The sequence below is a fragment of the Alexandromys fortis genome, unplaced genomic scaffold (assembly GCF_014885135.2).
Source record: "Alexandromys fortis isolate MF-2015 unplaced genomic scaffold, M_Fortis_MF-2015_v1.1 scaffold_86, whole genome shotgun sequence".
Lineage (NCBI taxonomy): Eukaryota > Metazoa > Chordata > Mammalia > Rodentia > Cricetidae > Alexandromys > Alexandromys fortis.
In genome coordinates, this window is record NW_026067965.1 from 7,428,617 (window position 1) to 7,445,449 (window position 16,833).

General features: G+C 38.0%; 1 protein-coding gene across 7 annotated transcripts in view; it reads right to left on the reverse strand.

Annotated features, from left to right (window-relative positions):
- Akap13 (A-kinase anchoring protein 13) overlaps positions 1-16,833 on the reverse strand; it is a 256,845-nt gene that overhangs the window by 142,791 nt on the left and 97,221 nt on the right. The gene's annotated exons all lie outside the window — the stretch shown is intronic.

The following is a 16,833-nucleotide window of genomic DNA, read 5'->3' on the forward strand; positions in this document are numbered from 1 at the left end:
AATGAACTATCAGGATGATGGCTTCAACCTGATCTTCAATACTAGCAAGGTCTATTAAGACTGGGTTATAAATAGGTTACACTATATGCTAACAAACTTCAGTTCCATTAGGAAGGGATGAACTGGTCACCCCAACCCCTGAAGATACTCCTTTGAATCACTAGGCAGAGGAGACACCTTCAAAATTCTTGAAGTCCACTATACAGGGGAAACTACAACGCTATACATACTAGTCTCATCATCACACTTATAAAACCCCGTCTTAAATGAAGCTCTGGTTCTATGAAATTCAAGCTATTTTTTTTAATTTAGAAACCAAAAGCTGGTTATGTGGCTCAGTGGTAGAACACCTGGGTTTGATTTTTCTGTAAAATTCTGGGTTTGATCCCTAGCACCAAACAGATAAAACACCAAAATTCTAAAGATAAAATGCGACTTTGCTATGTGATATTATGAACATAAGCGGTATACGAATAAAGCTGATGAGTACAAACATGAACAACTTCTGGCCTAAGACTAAAAACATAAAACTACTTTTCTGATAAATGTAGAAAACAGATTTAATGAGGAGAGCAGGTTTACTTGAAAACATTTTAAAACCAGTGAACACAAAAAGGAACAAGTTCTCTCTTAGTGTTTTGCTATCCTTTAATTTGTTCAAGACGAGTGAGTTTCTTCTATAAAATTCACAGTTGCTGCAAGATTAATAAAAACCCCAAAAATGATATTGGGATTCAACCCGAAGGTAAGAAAAGCAAAATAGCCAGCCACTGGCTTTTACCTCTACCTCAGTCTGAAATGGCGATCCTGCCTCCAGGAATCTCAGGAGACTGTCTGACAGCTGTCTCTTCCTGTTTTATAGTCCTTTCTTTCTAGGGCTGGGATTAAAGGCGGGTGCACCACTACTGCCTGGTTTCTATGGCAAATGAAAGGTGTGTGTCATCACTGCCTGGTCTGAAAGGCTGACTAGTGTGGCCGTTTTACTCTCCGATCTTCAGGCAAGCTTTATTTATTAAAATAACAATGAAATTTCACTACATACAACACTTCTAACTTTACTCTCTTCACAAGGTTGTCCATGTCCGTGTTTGCTTGCAAAGCATCAGGTACACTGGTTTTATGCTGAATGAAGGTATTTAAGCATTTAAGATAAACAGGGATGAAGCATACAGTGTATCACCCAATTTCATATTCTTACTCAGTCTGTTTTGGCACACACTTCAAGTTAAGGAGCCTCTTCTGTTCTGGGATGTATATTTTGGCAGCCCTAATCCTCCTCATTGTGTCTTTCTTGTTAGTCAGATACAATGTATATAATGCAGAGTTGATATTTCTGGACTCAAAGCCAAGTAACTGAATTTCTTGGCTACATAATTTTATAAAGTGTCTTAACTTCTCTGGATCTTAGCTCTATAATATGTACACAGGGATATGATAATTCAAACACTAGTTCAAGAAATGGATAAAATGAATAGGAGGAGGGGAGAGAGTAAAAAATATTAAAAAAGAATCAACACAGAAAAAAAAAAAGAAATGGATAAAAGGAATATGAAGGGCTTAACACAGGGAAGTACAAGCTGGTGTTGCCTGTTCCTCCCCACTGCGGCCTTTGCTAAGGTCCACCCACACATTCTACTGTTCTCAAGAGTACAGACCTTGTCTACCTGTAGTCAGCACACCTTTCCTGCTTTGTTCAGTCTCCTTGCACCTACAGGGTAACTACTCAGCACTGTCTTGAGTAGAAGTCTTTCCTGTATCTACCATTAGTAATTAAGTTGCCCCTTAGCTTTAACTTCTGCCTAGTTACTACCTAAAGTTTACTTTAGAAACTACATAATGATTTTATTGTAACCAAACTAAGTCTGGAAGGACACAGAAGCATACCTACAATACTCAAGAGGGATTCTGTTTCTTTTAGTTGGTGAGTTAGGATGCCCTGGTTAAGACCCTTTTAGAAACCAGTGAAATGGAGGCCTGCAGATGAAGGAACTAAAATAGTACAGGAAGGTTTAAGAGATCTCTACCACTTCCTCTACCTCCATCTCCCTTTGCGATCATGGTGAGAAAACTACCACTATGATTAAAGTATTTTATTATTAGCTTGCATTTATGCAGTACAGACATTATTTCATTTAAGGCAATAGTGTCTTAAATTGTCACATTTAAACAGATTCTGAAACAGACTTCTAACTTTCAATCTCCCTGTCAAAGGTGACTTATATGAATGTTTTCAACATTCTTGTGAGCCCCAAATTGCATGTGGTTTCTAGCACGGCTCCAGAAAACAGTCTTCTGAGTTCAGCAAGACTATGTGGTCTAGTAACTCATCTGTAACCTCACCTGAGAACAAAGCCCATGTATCTTCTAATATCCTGTTTCCACTGTCCTATACAGCCACAGGGCAGTTAGAGGAACATGTGTAGTGTTGACATTTGGGCAGAATTTCATTTATGCTGTGTCTGGTCTATGATGAGTGATTTGGGTTTGATATTCGAGAGGTTTTTCAAGTGTTATAAGAAAAAGAAAGTCTGTGAGGATGGGGGTGGGGTGCCAGAAAAGTAGGAAAAATGAGAAGTGGGTGGGGAAATTACTAAAATATGCTTTAAAGTATTATAATTATATCTAGCTCACTTTATAGAATTTATTTTTGAAATACTTTTAAAATAAAAAGAAATGGGAACAATAGCTTTCTTATCAAGTTAACTTAAAAATTAAAGATATACTAAGAAAGATGAGCACATACAAATATAAACACACACACACACACACACAGTACTAACAAAATACTAGTTTCTACTTCCAGAAAGTATGGAAGGGAAGATGAGGGGCAGAGACACACAGGATACACACTACCGTTTTCCTCTATTCCTAACACTTATTAGTTGCTTAATAAATATCAGACATTAAACTAGGCACACGTGTGCTCCCATTTATACTCTTGGCTGTTCATGGAGATTATAACTATCCCAATTTATAGTGCAGACTGTTGAAGCTCTAAGTTTTAAGCAACTGACTAACTTAACCCACAACTAAGTAGCTGAGCCACACTTGGGCTCAGTCTTTGGCAGATGATGTCATTACACCGCCATGCCCTCCATCACTGGGAAGAACATCAGCACTGCTGGCCAAAATCAAACTATGGGTTAGAGAAATACTTATAAAAATAATATGAAGCTTGAGAAGAAAAACATAAATGGTAAAACAATTTCAAAATGATGATATAAAACAGACCAAGGAAGTCCAACTGCAAGCATAGACAGAGAACAAGGCAGGCAGACTAGTCTTTAAGATGTTTAGTTTTCTCGTGTAGTAAAAACCCCAAACAAAATCAAACAGCAAGCACCTGTTTGCTAATTCAAATGTCCTATTTATGGAGAAATAAATATACAGCCTCTTTTAGTCATGCTGAAATTCACTTTTAATGATAATAAATCTAAACATGAATTCGTTAAAGTCTCTGTACTGAACATTAAAATCACCCGATCAATAAACTTCCATGTAAAGACTCCACAATTCTGTAAGCAATTTGTTAATTAAATCAGTAACTTTAAGTTACAATAAAGTTGTTAGTCTATAAACTATCTTTTCCACTTGAAAAAGAAAATTTTATTAGTCTGATAGGATGTTCAACTTTCAGTCAGGAAGTTCACTTGGCAATATACTAGGTTACTGAAGTTCAAGACAGAAACCCATAAACAAAACAACAAGCTTGTAGGAACCTAATACATCTTTAGAAAGTCCACTGCTTTGCCTTAAGTTTTACAGAATGTAAAACTATTATTGAAATGCATTTACCTTATCCGTCAATTAGACCAATAAATTAGGTAACAATAAAGAAACAATTCATTTTTTATAATCTAGGGTGACTTTTTTTTTTTCAAAAAAATTATCTATTATGCATTGAGTGTTATGCTGGCATGGTTGCTTTTCCAGAGGTCCTGAATCAATTCCCAGCAACTAATGTGACTTTTATCTGTCCTAACCTGCTACTTTTGAAGCAACATGTAGCATTATTCTCCCTAATAACAGCACTGTACAACAGATTAAGTGAAAAGGAAGATAATCTCTCTATTCATGATAGAGAATCACAGCTTTTTTTCTTTTCAACGTATTACCAAGTAAAAACTCTACAAACGAACTACTTGGGAAATGGAATTTATCATCAGCAGATACTGGGAAGTGGTAACCAGCGGGACAATGAGCAGCACGAGGTGGCGCAGCACACGCAGTACTGGCTAGAGACTTACTCCATCCAGGGTGCTTCACAGAGCCCTGGGGAAGATGGAAAATTTAACTGAACAGAATGCAAAGGATTTAAAAATCCCCCAGTTCACAACTGGCTACTGTTGGTGGTGATGATGATGATGATGATGTCAAAAGCATCCAAAGTTCAACTTTAACAGCCATGTTACTAAGGGCTTCTGCAATTTATTGAGATGATTCCCTTGAACCAAATATGAAATGCTGGGAGCAAATTATAGTCCACAATAAACACAATGCAACTATTAAGGATTATCTAATTCTCTATGACAACAATAAACACCACATCCAATCTTCTATGTGACAATACCAGTATTCTGTATATAGACAAACAAGGTTTCACATAGCTGCAGTGCCAGAGCAAAGTCTATTTATTATTTATTTCCAGCAAAGTATTTGCTCAATTTGATAGCTTTTGTTGATTAATGAGATTTATGTACAGTTAAACACAAAATGTTTTAGATCACATTGTAAAGCAGTACAAATGAGGTGTTATGAATGTGCAAATTTTAACATATTCAAAAGCATATGTGACCTACAAGAAAATGTATTTACAAAAGCTCTAGAAGCTATTCATAGAAAATGTTGACTTCCTTTGTATGAGCCATAAAATGCAAATATAAATCTTATAACCTAAGATGGGGCTGGGTCAGTATTTGGAAATGTATTAGGTTTTGATATAAGTATTTGTTTTACATGTTCATACTGATCTTTTCCATTATGGATAAATTTCCAAAATCTTGTTGAAAAGGTAACACCAAAGAAAATGCCATTTTATTATCTATAAATGCACTGGGTCTGAAGCCTCCCTCCTTTGTATCCCCTTGCAAATCCAAATCTTAAGATACCTCAAAATACTGCATTTTCTAGACATTTAAAGACCAAATTACATATTTCCTCCAACATTCAACAAATATTTATTCGGTATTTATTATGAGTCTAGATACTGGTTATATATTAAGGAAGACTTAAGAGAAACAAGGGTCCTACTGAAACAGTTTCTTTTACTGAGGGATACAATGTTGATTCCTCATATAAGTCATTAGGAAAAGCTCTCAGATGCAAACTGACTTAAATGATAAAGAGTAGAGTTAATGAAACAGATAATTTCAGGCAACCAGCACAGAATGTGTAAGAACCTGAAGGGCAATGAGTTGGCGGTAAGGCCAGGGCCAGGGTAGTTGTGCAGAGAGCAATGGGATTAGGGTAATGTTTATGAAAGGAGGTCTGAGAGCTGTGTGTGAGAGCAGCATGAGTCCTGGTGGGAACTAGGACTTTATTCTTAGTGATGGTGACAAAACATTCAGACAGCAGACAAAAGAAAAAGCAAAGGATGACACTAACAATATTAGCTGCTTAGTCAGAACCCAGATATCACTAGCCACCTTTAATCGTCTGGGGCTAGGATCACTGTATTTGCATTTTGTATGTAAGGAAATTTAGATTTGAGAGGTAATTTGCCTCCAGAACACCCAGCTAATAAATCAAAAAATCATAAATTCTATACAGACTCAATTCTAAAACTGTGTGCCTCTTTTTAACTTCCCAACATTATCTACTTCTGTAGTAGCTTCAAATTATAGCAATTTCCAAACTGCGCACACACACACACACACACACACACACACACACACACACACACAAAGATGTAACGTAACAGAAGTCCATCAGGCATATTAGGTATTTGTTTTCATTAATTTTACAGGATCCACAACACATTTTTAAATTGCAGAATAATATAAATTAGAAGTCATTCTCTAGAGATAGGGTTATAGCCTCTAAATTGAGACTATAACTAGCACCAAACTCAAAGAGTTTACATATGCAGTTCAACAAAATTCAATATGCCTACAGTAGACTTCAACTAATTCTGAGTAACCTAGCTGCTACACAATAGTCAATAATTTATCTCTCTACACTCTCACATTACAACTTCAAAAAAAAAATCAGGCTTAATGCTAACATACATGAAAGCTCCCAAGAAACTACAAAGAAAAACATTTCTTCAGACTTCGAAACACTAGTCATCCAGGGGAAGTCCAAAGCTACTTCTTGTTCAATTACAATAAAAACCTAGTAAAAAAAAAAACACCAGTGAAGACTAATACTATAACAGCTTGAAACCTGATACTTACACTTGTCTGCTCAAGCACCATGAATATCTCAAGCCCATCCTATTTCGGTTCTGGACTCATACTATCACTTTAAGAAAAGACAAAAACACTCTGTCCAACCCTCGGAAATGGGGTGTTCTGCCCCAGCCTACTTTGGACAAGAAACTGCAACATCTGGTTCCTTATTTGAGAGCTACTGCAATATCTTACATGAAACCACAACACTGTAACATTGCCAAACCTCAGTGGAGTTTACAAAGTCAACCACAACTCCACTGAAATGGAGCTGCAGAGTCTAAATTCCAGAAGAGGAGCAAGTAGACCAAGGGGAAAAAAGTTATTCTGCTCAAAATGGAGCTTTCTTCTTAGCTAGATATCGTCAGATAAATATCCACATATGTGCAGATTCACTAGGAATTTCATTGGCTTTCCTCTTCTTCCTATTTTGAGGGGTGGAGGTATGGGATGTATTGGTCTATTTTCATTACTATAATGAAACACTGGATAGGTATAAATAAAAGAGGCTTGTTAGTTTCGTTTAGAGGCTAAAAGTTAAGGTAAAAGCATTGGATCTAGAAAGACTCTCCTTGGCTGTCATCTCATGGTGGATGACACCGCATTCCAAAGTATATATGGAAGCAGGGATCATTATTACTAGCCAAAAGCCAAACAATGACCTTGGGTCAGGTTTATTTTTTATAACTAATTCTGGTTATAAGAACTGCCTTCATCTCTTCCCAGTGGGTCCTCCCAGACTTGAGGGATGTCTGGTATGTCTCACCTTCAATGAACACTGCACAGAGGATCAATATATGAGTCCAAAACCCTATTCAAACTATAGCAGGAGACAGAGCTGTATTTCTCCCCTAAATAACCAGCACAGGAGAAGAACAAAGGAAAAGAAAAGCCAAGAAGACACATCATCTAGCAGTGCCATCTATCATCGGCACCGTGCTGTAAATAAACATTTTCTTCTTAAATAATTAGGAAAAGAGAAAATTTACAGAGGAGTAATTAGGCCATAACTAGAAAAAGACAGTCTTAGTTTGGCTTCTTTACTCCAACAGAACCAATTGTGTGATCTTGGAACTATTTTCTCTGCACTTCAATTTTATCATCTATAAGGACAGAACACCAAGTTCACTTCGAAGGCCAAATGAACAAGAATGTTGGCTCAGTGTTTGTAAGCCCCAAACTACAAAGCAAAATGTGGTGTACCATTGGGACTGGTACAATTCCTAAGGAAGAAATCAGAAGGAGGTCTCTGAGAGCTAATCAGATGCTGATCATGTAATAATACTAGTGAGCACAGAGATCTTCTTAAGGTGGTTGCCAGGCAATGACCCTCAAACACTTACCACTATGAATGACCCTCATTCCAAATCCAAAGGGTGGGGAACTTTTACTATTTCAAGAGACAGTGTCACAGTTTCATGATATGTATAACCATAAAACAGCAAGAAAAGTGGATAATCAAGAAAAGCAATATTGTAATTGGAGGTTTCTCTCCTGCATACCAGTTCCCAAATAACCACTCAGAGGCTTAAAATTACTTAGAAATGCTTGGCCCATTGGCTCAGGCTTATTACTAACTAGCTCTTACATTAAACTAACCCATATTTCTTCTCTATGCTTTGCCACGTGGTTAGTGGCTTGTTACCTCATTTTCTACATGTCTTGCTTCCTTGGTGGCTGGCTGGCATCTCCCAGACTCCTCCCTTCTTCTCCTGTATCTCTGTTTGAATTTCCCACCTGGCTCTATCCTGCCTTGTCATAGGCCAAAGCAAAACATACTCATAACATACAGAAAGACCATCCTACAGCAGTCTACTGAAAGTTTATGTGGTCAATGATCAAATGAATGTGGAGGTTACACCATCCACTCATGAAGCTGCTCTTCTGATACAGGAGGTAAGCATTCTCCAAGTACTTTCTAGATAATATAAAGTAAAAACCTCTTATATGCTTTGTTCTACTGGCTACAGATAACATATACATTTAATATAATAGTAGAATGCTACAATTTGTGACTATAAAAACTGCTGTCATTAATTGCAGAACTACTAATAATTTTCATATGGACAAGACAGCTAGCTTTATAGTATCAGTATGGAGGAAATGGACTGGTACTAGAAAACGTAGCAAGAACATTTTATCATTCTTGACCCAAATGTTTATGAAAACTTGAAGGTATAAGCAAGAACTACAAACATTAGATCTTTAAAAATTTTTAAAATAGCATTTATTAACATTTAAAAAGATGAAGTGTGCTAGGGAACAGGCCCAAAGCGTAAAGTGCCTGGTATGCAAACATAAACAAATGTGCTCATATCTCCAGCACCAACATACAAAGCCAGAGGTGGGGGCATAAGCCAGTAACTGCAGAGCTGAGGGGTCTAGATCGGGTGGATCCTAGAATCTCACTGGGGAGCCCATCTAGCCAACTGGGCATTCCTGGTTCACTGAGAGGCCGTTTCAAAAAATAAGATGGAGAGCAATAAAGAAGGATACCAGAAACCAAGTTCTGGCCTCTAAGTGTATATACATAGGCATGTTCACCAACACATAGCAATGCATACACAAATACAATAAATACATTACATAAATAAAATTAAGACAAAATGAAACCCATAAAAATTTCTAAATTATAATTATCTCATCCTACTTCAGTCATCTGCCTTTTAAAATAATATTCTATTTATAAATCATTCATGACTTACAGAAAAAATTAAAAGCAGAATAACAATACTGCCATCTCCAAATTTTATAGAAAAGAAAATGTGAACTAGAATAAATTATCCTCAATCAAAAAATAAAACATGAGGAAAATGTGTCTGGACAAAAAGTTAATTTCACTAATATCAAAACAAAACTTCAATAAAAGTACTTAACAAATATAAATCCTTTTCTGCACCTGTGGACACTAAACATTTAGACAAAACCTTGCCAAAACAATTTTTTATACAATGACAGTCAATTTGGGCAGTGAAAACAGTTTTGCGATTGGCTTAAGAAAGGGTGTTAATGCAAATGCTTTCAAGAAAACATGTCGCTAAAAACTTTCCTGACTTGATTGTTTATAATCCAACTAATTATAGATATTATTGTTGCGACATGAAAAAGTACACACAAGTTAAACTGAAGGACAATCTAATACATGATAATGCGGAGAAGTCCTTCCACTATAAGGACAGGATGTCAAAAGTGCAATCACTAAACTCCAAGAAGTGTACAGGATTATATATATTTTTAAAATCATACAACTTTATTCCATGCTAATGATACCCAATTTGGGCCAAATATTTTTTTGAAAAATTGTTATTCAGCACAACTATTTTTATGAATGTTTTATTAGCATATACTAATTATAAAGTAGGTGCTCTAAGGGATCCTTCCTTTTCTGATCTGTACCTACTAAACCCCACAGTCAGGCCAAATCACAGGCTGTTGCCACCAAAACTGCTAGTACAGATGGAGCTCTGCAATTCCACAAATATGATGAGAAACTCTTAGCCTCAACATTACCTGACCACAGAGAATGAACACCTGTTCAGATCACTTGACATCAACAGCAGAGAAGAAGGATTTAAATAAAAGATGCTAGGAAAGGCCTTAGGATTCCAACTAGCTTCTAATACCTACCGATTTTTTATACGATGCTTAGAGCAATGTGAAAACTCAACTTCTGGAGCAGTACAAACCCCTGCTCTACTACCCAACTACCCATTTTTGATGTTAACCGTTTCTTTGTGAGAGAAAGAACGTCCTCATTCCCCATGGTTGCAGAGAGGAGAAGTATTTCTGAAAAATGCCTAGCACAAACACAGTATACGGTAACTGGAATTGTTGCCGAGCAAAGTTTATCATTTTCAGAAAAGACATGTACTTTTCAATTTTCCAACACATTGCCAATTACAAACCATGATATTGCTACCAAATATGCTTTTTGGTCAAAGTCAGGCTTGTGATATAGCCTGGGGCAAGCTACTTAGATACTCCAAGAACTACACCTCATATTTGCTGAGGTATTTTAAATGAGAAGCCATGAAAAGCTCCAAAGCAGCTGTGTGCACAAGACAAGGTGGCTACTTGCATAAGTATTAGTATCCTCCCCCATCTCTAACTTATAACAACCAGTTCTACGATTTCATCTTTACAAAATATGAAAAGTCAGATCACATACTGAATGGGGAACCAGACGAATAACAAGCAAGATAGACGGGAGTCAGGCTGTTCCAGATTCTTCTCTTTGGCCATTATTTTAGAGCTAAGTTTACACATCTATTCCATCTTTCCACTACCTCTCCAGCAAATGCACAGGCCCCAAACTTGTTTTGTAACAGCTAAGCTAATGGAATCCACTTATCAAGTCTTTAAGAGGACCCACAAAGGCAATCACAGTGTTGACAGAACATCTTGTGCAATAGTCCTTGATTCTATTGTGCGATGTGTACACATAGTTATTCAATATGCCCTGGACTTGGGTTTCATGTTTAAGTTGTCTCAAAAACTTCCAAGCATAAACCCTCTGAGAAGGGCTAATATTGCCTACTAAAATAGCCTGTGATTGAGAACCTGGTACTTATAAAGGTCTTCGTCTGTGTCCTCCACATTTACAAATGTCATCAGGACACTTTGGGCTAAGCTTATTTGTTACTTTATGGGCCTGTGACTATGGGCAAAGCACTTCATTTCCTTTACCTCTGTTTTCAAACTATAGGGATACTAGTATTTATTCTACCCATTCACCAGGCTTTTATGAGACTCAAAAGGAAGACACTAGCACAAGTGTAACCAATTATACTTTAACAATCCTAATGAGTTCTCTAACTGTAACGTTACAACAATGAGAATCATGTGTTCTCCATACAGAGGCTGGGGCTAAATGGAAAGCAGACGACCCTTCTATAGTTAAGCACTATTTAATCCTGCATCCTAGCAGTCTCTCCCTGTCAAATTTCTATACAGGAAAGAATGTACTTCCACTGATGTCTGTGTAAAACCACTTTCTATGTATTCTTCAGTAGTTATTTTAGTTCTGTGAGCACCCATTTTTCACCCACAAATCACAAATACATTTTCTTCAGAAAGATCCTTGGAAGGCTAAATAGTATCTGCAAATGTACTAACTATGGATTCCAGTGCAACACAGGCATTCAGCAAGTAATTAACTATTTGTTAAACCAATACCAGAAATCAGATAAAACTTATGAAGATAAATAAACTGGCGCTTACTAGCAATTAAAATATCTCAGCACTTTATGTCAACACTCAAGAGTTGACAATCTCAAAAAAAATTCTTCTAAAGACAGAAGTGATGCGCATCATTTAAAACAACCTGTGATACTGCATCAAGGAGGAAGACTTCACATTCAAAAGTGGCTGCTCTGAAATTTTCTCTATTTCTCTACTAATTTTAACTTCTAGAAAACCATGATATATATTACAAAAAAGAATTCCCAGCAGACCAATCAAACAAATTTGAGTTGTACAGTATAGGGGCCTTAAGACTACTGATGCTGTTACACACAATTTTATGAAACTTTCAAGCAGATCGGCATGTAGTTGAGCAAAGCATCTGCACAGATTTCATCTGTTTCAAACCACAATGTGACCGAGGCAGACCAGTAACAGAGGGGGACATAGGCTCAGAGTGGATGAGCGATTTAGACTAAATCAAGTGAGGAAGCTAAGATTCTCCCAAAGCTCTTCACCTCTTAGCAGTAACACATGACACAGTATCTCTCTTCACACTCAAACACTGAGGGCCCCTTTATTTATTCCACAGAATATCTAGATCTAACCACTTAGCCATAACTTTTACACTACCTAGTCCAGGTTCCTAGCTGTCATTTGAGGATAACGAGACAGTACCGTCATTTATCAGGTGAAGAAGGCAAAACCTAAGAGAGGAAAAGAAATTTAATATACCTGAAATAATATGCTCCAAAGTGGTAGAACCATCATGCTACCAGGTTTACATTCTTAGGTGCTACCTACAGCTGCCCCTTGCTCTTGATGCTGTCTTTTCCACAAATGATCCAGGTTCTAAAATTCCTTCCTTGTGATATGTGAAAGACAGTAAAATCTGATAACAACTCATTCAAAGGTTCTCAGACTACTCCCAGGCCACCTTCACCTAAGGTTATCACTTCTTAGCATTCACTATACCAAGGTCCTGCTAGCTGAAGTTCTGTTCTACTCTATCCATCCCCTACAAGCGAGAGATCTTGGAAGGAAACTGTAAACTTGAAGAAATGACTATGTTCTACTTGAAGCTGGAGCAGGACTATATGAACTCCTCAGGAGCTAGGACTTCTCACGAGACGAAAAATATTTTATTGAAGATAAATTTTCAGATCATAAATATACTCACAGTAATAGTGTAAGATGAAAATGAAAGTAACAAGTTGATAAATACCCCGTTCCTTGTCACTATAGTAAGTTAAAGGTGATAACCATAGATTTTAAAAAAGGGGGGAAGATTGACAAAAATATCCTTGATAGTGACTCTGGTGACAGCCGAGCACAGTGGCTACAAGCTAGCAAGACAAAGCCACAACACAATGTTCTGGATCCAGGCCTCACTCTACAGCTGAACCCAGAGGAGAAGAAAGGGAAGATGCCCAAGGTTGTGATCTCCTCAGTACACAACCTCTCATCTATGTGGTCCTGATACAAGTCACCCAGTATCATAAAGAAACCGGACAGCATATGAAGATTGGGGGGGGGGGGTCATATGTGAATGCATGATATGAAGAACTTGGCTATATTTTTTCTTATCTGCAAATGAATTATCCCAGAAAGATGTAAAACTCAAGGCTAGACAGACGGCTCAGAGATTGAGAACACTTGTTACTCTTCCCGAGTGCCCAGGTTCAGTTCTCAGAACCATTCATTCATAACTCCAGTTCCAAAGGATCTGATACCCTCTTCTCGACTCCACAGAAACCAAGTATGCATGTAGTTAGGGCACACAGATGCATATAAGCAAAACATTAATACATATAAAATAAATAAATCTTTAAAAAACAATTTAAAAAATTTGAAGGTATAAACTGATTGAACGAACATAAACATTCTTTGTTAAGAACGAGTTGGGCTGTGAAAACTGAACTAAAATATGAAACGATCTGAAAGTACAAAAAGTATCCTATGGTCACGGTGTGCCCTTATGCCTGTATGACTGGTCTAACTGTAAATAATGTCATCCACTTCAGCAACGGTTCATTATAGGGGAATTATGTTTGAATTATGTACTGTCTCGGTGCTCATTTCTGTTTACATCTTTACTTTGTCCACCATGTACTCGGAACGAATCCTTTACCACCTATTATCCTATTGTTGGAAAAAAGAAACAACTTAAGGGTGTATAAAAAGCTCACAGGGTTCAGTTCATATTGACAGAGAGGCGAAGGAAGTTGGAACATGAAATATCCAGTCATACTGCATTCACAATCAGAATACAGAGCTCCCTTTCTCCACCAACCAGGGGAACGGTACCACCACCACCAGGCAGCCCTTCCTACTTCAGTAAGTGCAGTCAAGATAATCTCCCCTAGACATGCCCAGAGGCTCACATCCCAGGTGAGTGCAGATCCTGTCAAGCTGACAATTACACTAACCATCACAGACTAGAATGTAAATAAATAGCTATTTAGTTGTTTGGAGTTCTTTTTTGAGTGCACAATCCTTCCTGAATCTGGTCCTAATTTTAAAGGTGATTTTGAAAGAGATGGGTCTTGGTTGAGAGATGTTCCAGTAAAGTGCTTGTTGTGTAAGCAAGAGATCTGAGTTCCTAGTCCCAGCACCCACATAAGAAGGCACGCATGACGGACTCAGGTCTGTCACCCTAGTGCTGGGGGATGGAGATAGGGGGACCAGGACGCTGTCTAGTCAGTCTAGCAGGAAAAAAGAAAAAGAAGCACAAAAACTAACAAACAAAAAAACCAAAAATGAAAACAAACCAAGCTCTAGTTTCAGGACAAAAAGCAAAGACCTTTCAGGTGGAGCAGTAGAGGAAGTCCCTTGTGCAGGCCTCTGGCCTTGCCTGGTAAGCATGCTGCACACAAACACAAGAGAGCTAAGGAGGGAGCTCGGGAGCTCGGGAGCTTAAGTACATGCTTATCATTCCTAAGGCCGGGGGCTCAATCCCCAGGACCACAAAAGGAAGGGGAAGAAAGGAACGATGGCGAGGGAGAAGACGACAGACAGGGCGGATCAGGTCTACGTGGAAGGAAATGAGAGTGTGAGAGGAAGACTGAAGATTTTAGTATACACTGGAGAGACAGTAATGTGCAGTCAGCATTCTTAACTTTCAAACACACTTTTGTAAGTCTTCTAAAAGCTCGCCTGTATTCTCTACAGATCCCATCAAGCCTACTCCTCAGACTAGTCTAAGGATCCTACAAGTAGTAAGCAATCAACAACCTGTTAGGGGATTTGTCTCCTATTTCAGGCTCACTACCTTTTTACCATAAATCAGTTAATTTGCCTCTCTGGGGTGATTTTCTTGTTTCCTCTCTCATAAATAATGATCCATCCTGTGCACACACATTTTGTTTACATGTTTTATTTACTCTTCTGGGGATCAACATTTACATTACTTCTATCTTTTACTTCCTTTTGGGCCTTTTTAAAACTGGCAAAAAAAAAATCCAACCTACATATTTATGGAGCACAATGTGACTATTCTGATAGATGTATACAGTATAAGAACTATTTAAATCAACCCACTTAACATATCCACCACCTTATCTACTACTTTTTTATGATGAGAATATTTAAATTTTTTCAGAAACCTCAAAATAATGTTATTATTCTGATACATACTTCATAACCCAGCTGAATCATTTTCATTTCTGAAACAGGGTCTCTTTGCATAGCCCTGGTTGTCCTAGGACTTACTATATAGACTAGGTTGGCCTCGAACTCACAGAGATCCACCTGGCTCTGCCTCCCAGGTGTTGGGATTCAAGGTGTGTGCTACCATACCTGGCTCAGAGCTGAATCTTAAGGATACTAAGTGATGTCAAGCCAGCTACAGAAGCACACTCTATGTTCTGCTCATGTGAGGTACCTAGAATGAAGATTCTTGGAGAAAGGAAGTAGAACAGAGGCCACCAGGGAGGGGAAGGGAGAAAGTGAATGCAGAATCAGGGCTACCTATGTACAGGGTTTCTGTGTGAGTTCATTGTAGGTTCTAGAAACGGATAGTGGTGACAGTTACACAACAATGAGTTTATTAAACTAACCAAAAGAGTATATTTTAGAGTGTGTGTGTCCCCACAACAGAAAGAGATAGAGAAAGAGACAGAGAGAGAGAGAGAAGAATGATCTCTCCTAACCCACCATCATGGCTGAATTATAGCAAAGCCCACTGAATTCAACTAAGACTAACAGAACTAGAACCACAAATTGCCAGCCGTGACTCAGCACTTTTCCTTGGCTTCAAACAGTAACTACCTGGAGAAATTCACGCTCAGCGAGACAAACCTGAAGTAGGGTGGTCACACCCGCATTAAAGTCCTCTACTTCCACTTCTCAGGTTGACTTTTCCCTCATCACTGCCCCTTTAAAAGGAAGCACTAGTGTCTTTTACTTTTCTGTAAATAACAGAGGCTGTATTTTGAAGTAAGCAAAAATCTCCAAGAATAAATTTATTCCAACATTCATAAAGTCATGCTGCAATAACTGTCTTGTGACACCCTAGTCCACACATACAATGAAGATGTTGCAATCACTTTATTTCCCCATTTGGATGCCAGTCCACGACAAACTCAGCTGTAATATCAGATCTGGAGGAACTGCATTAAAAAACCCTAACAGCTATTCCTAGTTAGTTGTTTCAATTGTTAAAGCAATCCTCCCTCCCTGAAACCAGGAGGCAAACAACAGAAGGAAACTGATCCCTGGCCAGACAGCAAGGATGAAGGCACGGAACCAGACCACGTTCTGGAATACAGTCATAGGAGAGCTTCGGTATCGGAAGCTCATCCAAGACGAAGGGCGCCCCTGGGCCCCTCCTTCCACGACTGCACCACAGCACCCACTGCAAAGCTGTCTGATCTGAAAAGACCTTTCTGCCTGGCTTGACTGGGAAAGTTATAAGCTTGGCAAATGAAGGGGGAAAAAAGGAAAGAGAAAACAACTCTGCTTATATAACTGTAAGCTGTTTGAATCTGATGCCCTCCTCCTCCTGGTCCTTCTAGTCACCTTGTACAACTAATAATGACATGAAATGCAACTAAATTAAATCCAACTCCGAGCAAATCAAAGTATCTAAAAATCTGGAAACACTGCCTCAGTTTACAGGGACCCCTCATACTAAAGAACAGGGAACCAATATAGTTTGATTCTTATAATATGACAGAAAAATGATGATCATAAAACTAGTAAAAACATATTAAGCAAGAAAATATTCCAATGAAAAAGCACTGGATACTCTATTATTTTATTT